Below are 14,532 nucleotides of genomic sequence, written 5' to 3' on the forward strand. Positions count from 1 at the left end.
TCACGTCACCACGATTCCTCCCCTACTCCTCCCGCAGCAGCAGACATACCTCCTCCTGGTAGCCGGACGTAATACAGCTTTGCTAATTCCTTCTTCTGCGTTGCGCAGCAGGCCAGCTGCAGACAGTTTACCGATTACTACTCATGTCAGCTGAACAAACAACACATGCTTGATTACGGAAGATGCTGCCCAGAGTTGACACGCCAAGAAAAATTTCAGTAAATAACTAAATATCAATAAGTAATAACAGTGAAAGAGAATGTCCCTGATATTCACTGAATATCAATATGTTCAGTAGGCACAAATATTCAGAATAGTACATAAGAATTAATTACTTTCATAATGTATTTTAGAATTTCCAAACGTTTTGTTGAGTTTCAAGTGAATGGTTTGATATTTTGGCCGAATTGAGAAGTGAAATTAAATGAATTTCGGCTCTGGGTGATTTTCTTTCTAGAACTGAAATTGTTAATGTTGAATAATCAGAAGTGTGTATGCTCAATATCTTGAGAATGAATCACAAATAATTTTTTATGGACTTTGCTTCATCATTTTTTTATAATGAAGAAGCATGTAAGGGCATGGATAAAATTCGAGACTCATAGAATTTTGGAATCGCTAACGAAGTATGTTCAACAAACCAGGACAAAAGCATTCCTACATAAACATATTTTGGAGCATAATGTCTCTTCCATCCAATCTAACTTGAGGAGAAAAAAGAAAAGGAGAAAGGAATTGTCTCTGCATGTCGGTAGCCCCCATCCCTCCTCCCCACCCACCACACACACATGAGCATGAAACTCTTGTTTGAAATTTGAAGTGCAGAGTCGATCATCCCAGAATCTATAATCGTATCTCAATATCGATATTTGTTGGCGAGGTCCAACGTGAACACCATGCAGAGTCGATCACCACATATGATAAACCGATGTAGTACAATATACGACAAGTCTGTCGGTACCATCGGACAGCGTCTCCGACCGCCAACCATGGCCGATCATGTCACTCTTGCCCCGGGTGCCTGGACCGTCCCTCTTGCGATCTCATGTCTATATATCCTAGAAGTTTCGTCTATGCCACATTCTCTTTATATGACGTGTCCAGGGGGCATGTGCTTGACTCAGAAACCTAACCCTCTTCTAATTACAAGTCAAACTGTATACTAACTCATACACACATATTTGAGACAATTCCAACAACACACCACCACCACCCCTCACTCCAACAGTTGTGGCGTTGTCCCTTACTGTCGTCTAAAGCTCAAAGGGCCACACTACACCTCATAATTGGTGGTCACTTCCAAGAGAGATTTGTTGATGACAAACCTATGGGAAGGCGGCCAACACGGAGGTAGAGATGATAGAGGGAGTGCATAGTACGTTGTTCTCGTTTGCGGCCAAGCAATGAGAAAAAGTTAGTGGACTTAGATTTCGTGATTTGATGGGTTTTTTATTTTTGCGGGGGATTTGAGATGCTATTTGGGAGGAATAGTGGGTGGGCATGTAGCCTTCCATCACAGCAACTGAGAAGCTTAGGAAAATGGAACACCAAGAGCCTATGACGGATAGATATGGTGGAGAGATGCTCGAGAAGGACATGGATGGATGGTGGCAGCTGCAAGCTCGGCAAGGAAGGTGGTCCATTCTAAATACTATGTTCTTGGTGAAGATTTACTCGGCAATCTCTTCCACGTATTCTCGTGTGCAATATGAACATTCGAGAAAGCTCTGAGAACACTGGACTCGGTGTAGAACATGATGGGAGGAGCGGTGAGGTCGTGATGGCCATCAGAGATAGAGAGAGAAGTAAGTGCATTGTTTATGATTCATTATATTTTTCTGGAAGAGTTTACAATTTATTAGCTCTCATACAAATATCTTTCCATCATGGGTCGCATCTATTGAGGTTTTTAATTACATTTCTTTGAAAATACAAAAAAAAGATGGCTCCGGCTGAAAGTAGTGTGAATGAATCTCAAAACATCATGGTGGCAGTGAATATGTACATACACATTTTCATTTTCAAATAAAATAAATATAACTGCAAGAATTGAAATTAAAAAGATTTCTATTTTTTAAGTAATTATAAAGACATATTTTGTTGAATAGTTATAGAAAAATGCTCCCTCTGGACCATAATATATGACGTTTTAGCAGCTCAAATTGAACTACTAAAACGTCATATATTAAGGTATGGAGGGAGTATGTTGTTAATGGGTCATTTGAATTGACATGACTGTTTGGTCAAAAGTCATGAGTGCATTGTACCATTATATATGAGGAAACCAGCACTCGGAAAAAGTGAAAATATAAAGACCCTTCTGGAGAAATTCAAGCAGGTAACCACTTGGAAAAAGCATGCCTCTGACCTGATTGTTGACGAAGAGTGGACTTTGACCTCTGAGCACACATATGTAGTGTATATTAAGAAACGCGAGTGGCCAAGAACAGGTCATACCAAAATCTCGTGCGTACTCCACTACTAGTCCTCCCAACCATTCCCCGTAAAAACTAAGAACGAGAAAGAGGATGGCTGAGAAGCGCTGCGACACGATCATGGAGCGTCCTTCTTCCTACCACGCGAGCAGCGCTGCTCTCCTGCTGGCTCTCCTTCTATGCTGTTCCTTGGTGTGCTCGGCCGCGGCGCCCCCAGGTAAAGTACTCAGACTGTATCATTCTCCTTTCTTCCCTCTAATATATAGAGGTCAGTAATTTTCATCTGTGCATGTGGTCACATCTGAATTGATGACGATAAAAAATTGCATGCTTGCAGTATTTCTGGACGGAGACCGTGACGGCCAACGTCCTCCGGCGCCTATTCCCTCGCATGGGAAGAAAACAGATTGCCCAGGCTGCGGCCACACCCGGCCGCCGGGGACATCGGCTCGCCGGAAGACATTGCAGGTTGCAGCCAACGTTGCCCCTTCCGCATGAAGCACCTCCAATACATATGCTACACGCGATATAGTACTATGAATAGATCGTATGTAGTTACATGTATGATCAATGGTTGTGCCAAAGATTTTAAATAAAGGATCAACTGGCTAGCTAGTTACATGTACGCTGAGATGTCAAGTCATGTCTGGCTGACAGGTACTACGTTGTGTCATACCTAGTCGGCAGGTGCTACGCACGACAAGGTCTTCCAGAATCTTCGTGTCTGGATGGACGAGTGCGGGGCAGACTGGCAAGGATGATGTGGATCTCTCTTCTGAAGAGGGTTAGCGGTCCGATGAAGATAGCGGCATCTAGAACGTACTAGTAAGTGTGCACGTGCAACACACGTCTATTTGAATTAATAAGTGTGCACGCGCAACACGCATCTATTTAGATTAACATATTATACTAAACTTAATACAAGGCAATTTATTCATATACTTGAAATTTTTCTATAAAATACACGATCTCTTATTCCCAACTCATACAAATAATTTGAAATATCGTTTCTCCTTAATCAACATGTCTCCTGTATTAAAAGACCACCCACTTTTGACAATGTATAAGACTCAAAATTATTTAGAAGATTCATCATGATTCTTCATATGCACACATTTATGTAAGTATAGTCACACATGAAAATGTCACTTAGGACAAGTTAAGGAACCGTTTCAGTGCCAACAAATTTCAGTCAAGAATTACACAAGATCGTCATGAACATATACAGAGAGAAGTGACCTCTCTTTCTCCGAGATTGGTCGAACAACAAGTTTTTGTATATATCTATCCGACCGTACTACATATATACATATAACGATCGCGATTTCCTGATAGAAGACGATAGGATACGCTCACGATTAGTTTCCTAATAATTAGATGCGTTCATGATTAGTTATCTAATAGGATACGCTCACGATTAGTTTCCTAATAATTGGATGCGTCCGTGATTAATTTCCTAATAGGATGGCTCGTAATTATTTTCCTAATAATAGGATGCGCGCGTGATTTTTTTTCTAATAATAGAATGGGTTTGTGATTGGTTTCCTAATAATTAGATGTGCCCGTGATTAGTTTCTTAATAGGACGTGTCAGTGATTATAGTTTCCTAATTGACCAGGCATGGACTTTCATATTTTCCTCCGTGGTGGAGTACGGTCAGTCAATGTAAATTACTAAGTACATACAGAGAACAGATTAGGTTAAGGCTAGCCGTTAGATTGAGTTTAGTGGGACTAATCATATGATGGTAATGTATATGTGTACGTTTTATGGGGTGCACTTAGAAAAAATAATGTTTGCTCTTTTATAAGTAGTATAGTTATAGATGCATGTGGTGTACGCTTTAGGTCTGCTGCACCAATTGTTGGTTCCGATACATTGTGTGGATGGATCGACGACGACACCAAATTTAGATGTGGGGAGTGAGAGCACTCCACATTATCGAGTTTTGTAGGTGTAAGTGGTGGCTTTGGGTGGCTTGATGTATATTCTTATTAAAACTTTGTTGAATAATAAATAAAGATAGTTGTATGCATCGATTGATACAAAGGCTGGGGTCTTAACCTCCTATTTCAAAAAAAAAAAAACTAGTTACTTGTACGTACGCACGCCCAGCTTGATTTTTTTATGGACCTTGTTGTCTTGTCTGGCCTGTGTTGCTGTGCTTGGCGCTTGTGCATGAGGGATTGAACCACCTTACGAAAACCTGGCACATGCGTCCTTTCCGGAACAAGTACATGTTGTTTTTCAACAACGAGCTCTTGTACGTTTTCATTATTTTTACTTTTGAAATTACTAAATCCCGAACCACATGGATTTTGGATCAGATCCGAACGATGCGGATCCCATCCATTTTGAATTGGACGGCGATAGCTGATCATGTGGTTAGTTCATGAGTGTAATCCCCATCCCGTATTTTCTCGTAACAAACTGCACACATATCTCCTCCTATGCGTCCTTTCCGGAACAACTATATGTTGTTTTTTAACAACGAGCTCATGAACATTTTCATTTTTATTTCATTTTTTAGACATGTGTACATTTTTTTTGCGGGGGGACATGTGTACATTTTCATTGAACAAACCACACCAAAGTTGTTATTGAATAAACCCGATGACTGCTGTGCCGGCCCGGCCCGGCCCGAGCTCCCTATCAGTTAATTTAGATAATGGGCATTAATGCCTGACACGATATAATGTACTGGAATGGGCATGGCCCGACCCAAAAAGAGGCCTGAATAGACCTGAAGACACTAGGTGGGCCACTTATTTACTTATACATTTAGTTTTTACGTAAGAAAGGAATAGAGAAAAGAGAAGAACGGCCCACTTGGCTCGCTAAAGAATGGAAACCTAATCTGTTGGGTTCATGTCAAACGACCTGGAATAGCGGCTGCATGGATTCCATTTGTTGGGTTCATTTGAGATCGACAAATCGTGGGCAAACTTAAGATCGATTAGAGTCCTACGTCACGGGATGTGATATGCAACAGTAAAGCAGGCTAGATAATCATCACACGCATATATCAACAGAGTTTGTTGAGCTTTAGGGACCAGATTCAGCTTTAAACAAGTTGAATGTGAAATAAACACCTATTTTAAATCATCTTTGAAAAATCAGCCAAAATCCGATTCGGGCAATTTACAGTCTTGGCTGACGTATGTCCCGGTATACTTCAGTGCACAACGAACCCACACTTGATTTTGTTGAAGCTGAAGCCCAAACAAACAAGGCAACAATCGTTTATGTTACTATGTTGTTTTTCTTATCATTTATTTAAAGACTAGCTAGTTGGACTGGTCTAGTCGTACATGTCTTTTTTGTTTCTCTTCCCGTTTCTTTTTCTTCACTTTTCTCTTACTTAAATGTATTTTTTTATTATTCCTCTATGTTTTTCATTTCCTTTTTCGTTTTAATTTTTTTCTCCCATTTTCTTTTTTTGACTTTTTACTCATTTTCAGTTATTTTTTTTTCAAGGGTAAACATTTTCAAATACTACATCAATATTAAAAATGTTTATTAGGTATTAAAAGTTCTTATCATGTATTAAATTTTATATCACATATTTTCTCTTAAAACATACAACATGGTATTTAAAAAATATTCAGCATGTACTCAGAAAAGCTCATCGTGTATGTTTTTTCAAAACTGTTCATCAGTTATTTAAAAGTATTCATCCGTTTTAAAAAGTGTTCCTTGTGTATTTAAAAAGTGCATCTTGTATTAAAAATCTTGAATTTGCTTTTTATAAATGTTCATCATGTATAAAAATAATGTTTATCTTGTATTTTTAAAAAATTCCCAACACGCATTCTTGAATAGCCATTGATAATGATTTAAAGACATGATGACCAGATTTCCAAATACAGATGAACATTTTTTATGTATGCGCTGAACATTCTCCGTGCCACATTCTTAAGCGCAGACATTGCTGGACCAGCACATCTACCGTGCGGGGATTTTGAGCTTTTTATTTATTCCCACATTTTTTTATGGATTTTATTGATCCCCACTTGTGGACTTGGTAATTCCACGGTCTAAATTTCTCCAGGAGGCGGGTATGAGCAGCTTGTTGAAATTCCACGGTCTCACTTGAATAGTGCTCATGGCCGTTTGGTCAAAACTATATGCGTGCATTATACTAATATACTATATGAAGAAACAGTCAACATCACAAGGACTTTTTCATCTAAGAAGATATCATAGATTTTCGTGAGAAATTAAAGGTCGAATGTGGACAAATCCAATTGCAGCCAAAGGAAACTTGCTGGAAACACAACATCTTTGTTGACTGCTGACAAAGGGAACTTTGACTGTGTGAGCAAATATAGGTATATATAAGCCTCTACGTACGCGAGCAGGTAGCAGGAAGAGATCATAGGTATCCGAAACTTCGGTGCAGCACCAGCTATAGTCCAATTCTCCTGGTGCTACCATTCCTTGCGAGAAACACTGAGAGGCGCTGGCACGTGATCATGGAGCGCTCTTCCACACATGTTGCTCTCTTGCTGGCTCTCATCGTATGCTGTTCCATGGCATCCTCGGCCGCGGCAGCCCGAGGTAACTAGTGAATTGTTGTTTCCTTTTCATACACACTCTTTTCCACGAGAAACAAAAAGGAACTAATCTTCTATTCTTAAATAGCTACAACCCAATATCAATTTTTCCTAGACATGCAAACCATGCCACATAAGCAAATCATGCATGCAAGTTATAAATTACATTGTTTTCGTATTACTCTATGTAGAATTGCCGCCACGTCATCAATTCATGCATGTTAGTCATAAGTTAATTTTACGTTAGATTGTGTATTGACAGTATATGTGCTAGGGCGATCAGAACTCACCTATGTAGTGCACCCTTCACATTTTTGTTAGAGACACATTATTTTAAATGCAATACAATTTTCCTCCTTTTATACCCTTTATCGCTTCCCATTAGTTCTAGATATTCCTGTAGCAACTTTATGCATTTCGTTTAAAAAGGTTCCTCCGGCAACACATGGGGCATCATGTATCTAGTATGTTTAATTATTATGTCTGGCCGGATTATGTGCATGCAGCTTTTGTGGACGGAAACCGTGAAGGAGAACGTCCTCCCGCGCCTTGGGCCTCAGGCAGGAGGTCAGCGGAGTGTCCAGGATGTGGAAGCACTTCGTCGCTGCCGGTGACAGCCAGACTTGCGCCACACCGAAAGAACCTGCAGGTTGCTGCGAACGTCGACTTCTATGCATGAATCAAATGTGGAAGTTTTCGTTGTATGCATACAAGTATCATGCACAGCCATATTGATGCTCTCGCTATTGTTGTCCTCTTTTGTATGCATATATTTAGTTAATATAGAAAATGCCATTGAATAATTGTTCTATGGTTCTTGGCTTAAAAAAGTGGTGCTGCTATCATTGGCGTCGCCCAGAAGTGGCAAGCACGGTGCCTTCATGATCATTACTTGCACATTCTGGCCAGCGTCAGCAACTGGATTGTCACCATCATCGCTGTTATTGTCACAACCTCCTTATTTCCCCACCTCTCCATCCTCATAATCCTCCTTCATTTCCTCGTCGTCACCATCAGCTTCTTTGAGTCGTTGTAGAGTTACCTGCCATGGGAACCATCGGCGCAGGATGTTCCAAAGCAACTGACACAATGGCTAAATTGCTGTGCCATTTCATCATTGCTAATAAAATAGGTCATGCTGCAAGGAAAATCCCCTATGAGATTTTCAACCTTGTTCCACAGTTGTGGGAAAGATGCAAAAAGGAAAGGAAAAAAATAGCCTACATGAAAATACAAAAAAAATATTAAAAAAAAATAAAAAATGGATTATACCTTGACGTAGCTATTGGGCTTCATGTTGACATCCATCAAAATTTCTTTAAGCCTTCTGTATTGCCAAAGAAGCTATAATTCAGGGCGAGCTCGGTAACCATCTGCCAAAAAATGCTGAACAATGTTTCCATTATAGTTTTAAAAAGCCAGTCCATGGTAATGTGACTTGCCATGTATATGTTAGAAAAAAAAGTTTCAATAAACATCATGCCAGTTGCTGAAGGACCCATCGGCCTTTGTGTCTGCCGCGACAACCTTACCGGCAAGCTCGTGTGTCCAAGTGACTACATCTAAGCATTCAAAGTGCATATTGATGTCAAGCCATTTGACATCCAAGATGTGGACATACATATTCTACTTCATGAGTGCAAATACTTGTACTCCCCCGGTGTTTGCATCACGGGATGCAAACATTCATATTATCAAACATGAATCAAGTTAAGTCACCGAGTTTGAAACAGTAAAACAAATAAATAGAACATTTATGGCTGCATGCATCGTCCAGATGTAGAGGCCGGGAGTACATCCTCCTTTTCTAAAAATAAATAGAAAACACGACCACAACTGGTCGAACACGAGATTACATAGCTAATATATATAGTCTAAAAGAGGCTCGTAAGCCAAACTGATTGAATAAATCTTGTGCAACCAATTCTAGCCGGCTGCACCCAGAGGCTATAAGTGCCTGCGCCTCCACATGTTGTAGTGATGACCACATCCATGAAGCCGTAGCCTTGTAGATAACCTGCAGTAACTCTTTTATTTGAATAGCCAAGAACTTTGACCGGCCATTAAGTGAACTGACTCCATCAAGACGGTTCTTCAGAGTAGGTAGTACATAATATCCGATATCTCTACGTATCTATATTTATACGAGAGAGGTCTTTGCGCTGCACAAGCCTTCTTCTTCTTCCATGGTACGAGCCATGGCAATCCTGGCTGTTATACTCATATGCTGCACCTGCACCCTGCCATGCTCAGCTACCATCCAAGGTAACTTGTTCTACTAGGTTAACTCTGCTGCAGTAATGTGTGTGTGTGTCTATATATATATATATACACACACTCCGTTAACTGGTGATGTGTATGCATGCAGTTCATACGGAGGGAACACGTGAGGGACAGAGCCCTCCGGCGCCACACTCAGCACCACGCCAGGGTACGGCATGCCGCCGCCGCCGCCGACACCTGCAGCGCCGCACCACAAGATCCAGCAGCAGGCTGTTTCGGTGCCACCGATGTGATGGATTATCCTAGGCGAGTCTCGCAAAGTTTATCGTTTTAGTTGCCAGAGTAAAGCAGTGCCAGTGCCAGCGAAATGTTGCTAGAGTCCAGAAAACTAAGTATGGAGATGGCTCTATCGTTCTTTTATAAAACAACAAATCTTTCAACAAGGTGGCTCTGTGCATCGTTCCGTAATAATTTGTATGAGTTTTAGTATCATGTACCTATTGTCATGTATGTTGCGACACAAAAAAATGAAGTGGATAAGAGTGTTCTTTCTAAGCTCATCATGTCTACCATCTCATTCCTCTCAATTTTCTGTAGTGCCGCTCACAGTACATGAGGCTAGAGAGCAGGAACAGAGCAAACCATTTTCTCCTCGGGCGTCACCCCGCATGTGATGGGGAGGTCAACCTAGCCGCTGCCTCCGCCGCCTACGACCCCCCCCCCCCCCCCCCCCCCCCCCCCCCCCCCCCTCCTCCTGCCTCACTGCAAGCGGCGGCGGGGGTATCTTCCTTGCCGCGTGCTGGAGGCTGGCGCAGGCAGGCTTTCGGGGATCCATATACGGCGTTAAAGCAGCGCGCCACACCATGGCCTCACACCGGAGCATGTGATGGCGCGCGGGTGTGCTCGTGGTGTGATGGGATATGCAACGGTTGTGCACATTTGAAGTAGTGGCGTCAATCAACTCGATCCATTGTTCAGTCGCTGTGGGCTTAGGGCAGCGTGGGATGCCGGCAGATGCTTACATCATGGCAGTTCGCTGGCGGAGGTGGATTCGGCCTCCCCCTCCCCTCCTGGTGTAGGTATATGGCTCGGTGGTCAGGAGTGGACCAATGGGCTGGTGCTGGTTGGCAGGGGCGCCTCTTCAGGGAGGGAAGCAGGGGCATCCCGTCCTGAACGTCGACAAGGTCTAGAGGTGCCAAATCGGGATTAATGGGCAGCTACAACATGGCTTGCGGCTGTCAGAGCTTTCCTTGCCTAGATCTGGCCGATGGGGGCCTAGTCATGCTAGGGTGCCTGCTTTGGGTTGGAAGGAGGGGCCTTCTGTCACTTACCGGGTGACGCCATCCATGTGCAGTGACCATAGTCGAGGGCGTCTCAGAGCCACAGTTCTTGTGGTGGAACCCGCGACTCAAGTGTTGTCTAGTGGCCATGGTCACGTGGGCGGCGTGGTGACCAAGATGGTGGCGGTGGTGCGGCAGGTTTCTGGCTATACCACGTATCAATGGTAGTGAGAGCTGGCCGGGGTGAAAACATGTTCTATCTTTGGCAGGATGGTGGCGGTATTTATTGGCATAGCCCCCCTTATTGAAGGTGTCGTCGTGGTTACTTAGTACCCTCGTATTGCTAAATGGGAAACCCTGATCCTTGTATCAGGTGGTGGGGTCGCTCCGGCATCGTGACCTTCCTGGAGGCGAAGTGTATGAGCCCATGGTTCGTCTTGCACGGCTTCGTCTCTTCATGGTGACTCGTTCATAGTTGAGGGCTTCGGAGGCTTAACTCTTACTTGTTGTTTGCTTGGATTTGTATGGGGTGGTGTAGTTGTTCTTTAGCATCGATGTCCTACCTTGCGTCTGTGTGGTGTGGCGTGTTCTTGTACGTGCTGAGTTGTTCAGTGGTTGTTGATTTACATATAAATTGGGGAGAGAGCCATTTTCCGTTAGAGGGCAGAAACCTATTTATGAACTTCATTTTAGGTATATTTATTATTTTTGACTGTTCCTGGAAAATTCCATATGATTCTTGATTAATGCTAGCAACCACGATCAAATATGTCGTCTTTACTGAGTCTAAACATACTAGTACCTAGCACACATGTGTGAGTCATATGCCATGATTAGATTGTTTGCATGAGATCAACTTCCAATCTATTCACCAGGGTCAACAGCCTGGAGCGCAAAACCAGCAACCCCGCCTTGTGTTGTCCTAGGAAAATCACATATGTACACATAAAATTTCAGTAGAGCCAACTCAATTAATTTCTCTATTGTATTCCAACATAATCGTTCTCGGCACCTCGAGTATACTTTCTCTAGTGAAATTTGACAACAAATACCTATTGTCCATGTATGTTGCACGACAACATAATATATGGAAATTCCTAGCTTCATCGCGGGTCATGTACACTACAAGACAATGTATAGGATTACTATTCTTTTCTAAACTCATATTTTAGGTTTTTTCTGATCTTCTTAGGGGGTGGTGGGCATTGTGAGTTTTTTTTTTCATGTAACAGATTGATTTTGAAACTGCAATGCCGACATCGCCATTTGAAAGTCTTCTGGTCCAAAGCAACACATCGAGTAACCATTGGCATTGAATCATCAGAAAAAGTACCGCAATGCTCATAGGTTGCTACGAAGCCATAAAGAAATGAGAATTTGGACCACCGGTTGAGGAGATCATCAAAATATGTTGGTGTTTTGCCGCTATTTTACAGTTCGCGACTAAGAAAGAGAGAGAAAATATAACAACTGATCTTTCTATAGTTTGATATATAATGGGAAGAAATTGGATGGGAAGAGAAACTAAAACCAAGAGCATGATTTGAATTCCAGTCACATTTCTTCATTCGTTACTTGTATTTTTCACGACAATGGTGTACTCGTGTTAAGTTAGTGGCACACTTATTTATTTGTGCTATGTTAGAAATGTGACTAAAAGTGTGTTTGTTTATTTATTTCTCTTGGAAGATTGCTAGTCCCATGGGTGTATAAGTGCAGTTGTTTATTCGTGTTGTTGGTCCAACATTCTTGCCACATCTTTTATTAGAACGGTTCTTAGAACGTCGGTTTTTCGACAATGATTCTTGTCACATATGTACTGGAAACTCTTAGGGCACACAGGTGCGAGGGCACACAACTGCAAAGCCCAGCGCCAATACACGATTGCCTCGTGATTCAAGAAGTCATTGGTTCCAGTAGGGTTTCTAAAACTTAGAGTCCTGATACTTACATATTGAGTTTGGAAACTTAACGATTTTGTCATTCATTCATATTTAGTTTTGTTAGTGGAAACTTACCAAAGTTTGAAAAATTCATCAAAACATATGCAAAATGAAGCTTACTTCAAACGCCTCGTGGCAAGCTACACGATTCTGAAAACATAACTTAATTCGAACATTTCATTGAAAATATATGAAAGTGTTAAATTTGGAAGCCAAGACAAAAAACACACGTGAGGGCTTGGTGCCCCACATCCGCATGCCACAGATCCTCTCCCACATTGGTACTTGTTCCTTTGAGACAACAGTCGAGGGATAGAGGCCAATGGGCCGACCTTGAAACATAGGAATAAATATTTAATTAGTTTTTTGCTAGAGCCAAGGCTGATATGTCTCGCTTATGCGAGACGGGAGAACACTTCGCCTCAAGGGCTCGCCTTACTGGACAAGCCCAATAGCGTGACTTTGGGAAGCTTGTATGCACTGGTACAAACTGATTTTAGAATATCCCGAATGTTTTTTCTTTTCGTTTTTCATGTTTTCTCTTTCGCTATTCACCAGGTTTTCTTTCGGTTCCTTTTCTAATTGTTAATCTGTGTTTACTTTTTATTCTCAAATATATGTCGGATACTTTATGTGTATAGGTTGAACATTTTTCGAGGTACACATTCAACATTTTGCAAAATCTGGATTGAACATCTCTCTTAATAAATAATGAACATTTTCAAACACATGTTTGAACATTTACAAATATGCCATGCATATTTTACAAAATCATGGGAATTTTCTTGTTTTGTGTTATGAACGTATGTTTTAAATGGCATGGGCATTTTATATCTGTTATGTACATCTTTCCTAATTTATGTGCACATGTGTTTACATTTCATGAACAATATTTACAAGTTTATGGAAACATATTTTAAATGCACAGACATTTTATAAATTTCATGAAATATTTGTTGAATGGTACAACAATTTTTCAATGGTTACTTGAACGATTCTTATACATTTTCATGAGCTTAAAAAACAATCATGAAAGTAATATTTTAAATGCCACCAACGTTTGTTGAGTGGCAATTGCGTGAACAGATAGTTACATTTCATGAACATGTCTTTAACGGACGATTAACATTCATAGAAATTATGTATATTAATTTTCGTAATATAGGATTATATAAAATATTTTCAAAATATAAGTAAAATAAAAGTGATAATAAAATAAAACCAAACTAGTAAGCTAAGGAAAAAAACTAATTTAATACTAATTTAAGACGGCCTACTAGATGATGTGCCATTTTATACTAGTACTTATAGTTGAAGAGGGCTTATGCGTTAGGTTAGGTGAAGAGTGGTGCATTTAGGCCCTACTTTCTAGTCATGATCAAGGTCGCACGTGCGCACAGATCACTTGTCATCCTGCGCTAGATTCAAGCAATTGATTTGTTTGCTTCGCTTTCAGTAGCTTTGAAAGGATCGAATTTTTTCAAAAATGTTTATGAATTTCCAAAATGTTAGAGAATTTTAAAAAATATTCATGTAACTGAATAAAAATTGGGCATTGGAAAATGTTCACGTATTAATTTTTATCAATTTAAAAACTTTTTGGAATTTATAAAATGTTCGTGAACATAAAAAATATTCATAAACTTTATAAAATTCAAGAAATTATAAAACAATTCACGAATTTTAAAATTGCTGGAAAATATAAAAATGTTCAAGAATTTAAAATACGTTAGGAATTTTTCAAAATTTTATCGTTTAAAAATATACTTTCAAAACCAAAGGTTTCAAAACCAGAGCGTACAACAAAACATGGTTCTGCTGCCGGAGTTCGCTATTAGCTGGCTATATGTTGGGGCCAATAGTGCTCGCAGCTTGTTCCTTCTCTTATGCTTGATTGTAAATTTATTTGAAAATGGGGTCATGATTTTAAAAAATCTCCATGATTTCAAAAAACAATCCATGAATTTGAAAAAATTTGAGAATTAAAAAATATTTCTTAATTAAGAAATATGTTCGTGGATTTTTAAATTGCTTCAGAATTTATAAAGATCCAACATTTTCTAAAAAAAATGATGGTGGATTTTTAAGGAATGTC

General features: G+C 40.5%; 1 long non-coding RNA gene across 1 annotated transcript; it reads left to right on the forward strand.

The window, feature by feature from the left end:
- The first annotated feature begins 6,804 nt into the window (after nt 1-6,804).
- Nucleotides 6,805-7,794, forward strand: LOC125547519. The gene is made up of 2 exons (XR_007300696.1): nt 6,805-6,995; nt 7,498-7,794. It is a non-coding gene; the product is annotated as an uncharacterized LOC125547519 (long non-coding RNA).
- Nucleotides 7,795-14,532: the final 6,738 nt, after the last annotated feature.

Source organism: Triticum urartu, chromosome 3 (genome assembly GCF_003073215.2).
Source record: "Triticum urartu cultivar G1812 chromosome 3, Tu2.1, whole genome shotgun sequence".
NCBI classification, from domain to species: domain Eukaryota; kingdom Viridiplantae; phylum Streptophyta; class Magnoliopsida; order Poales; family Poaceae; genus Triticum; species Triticum urartu.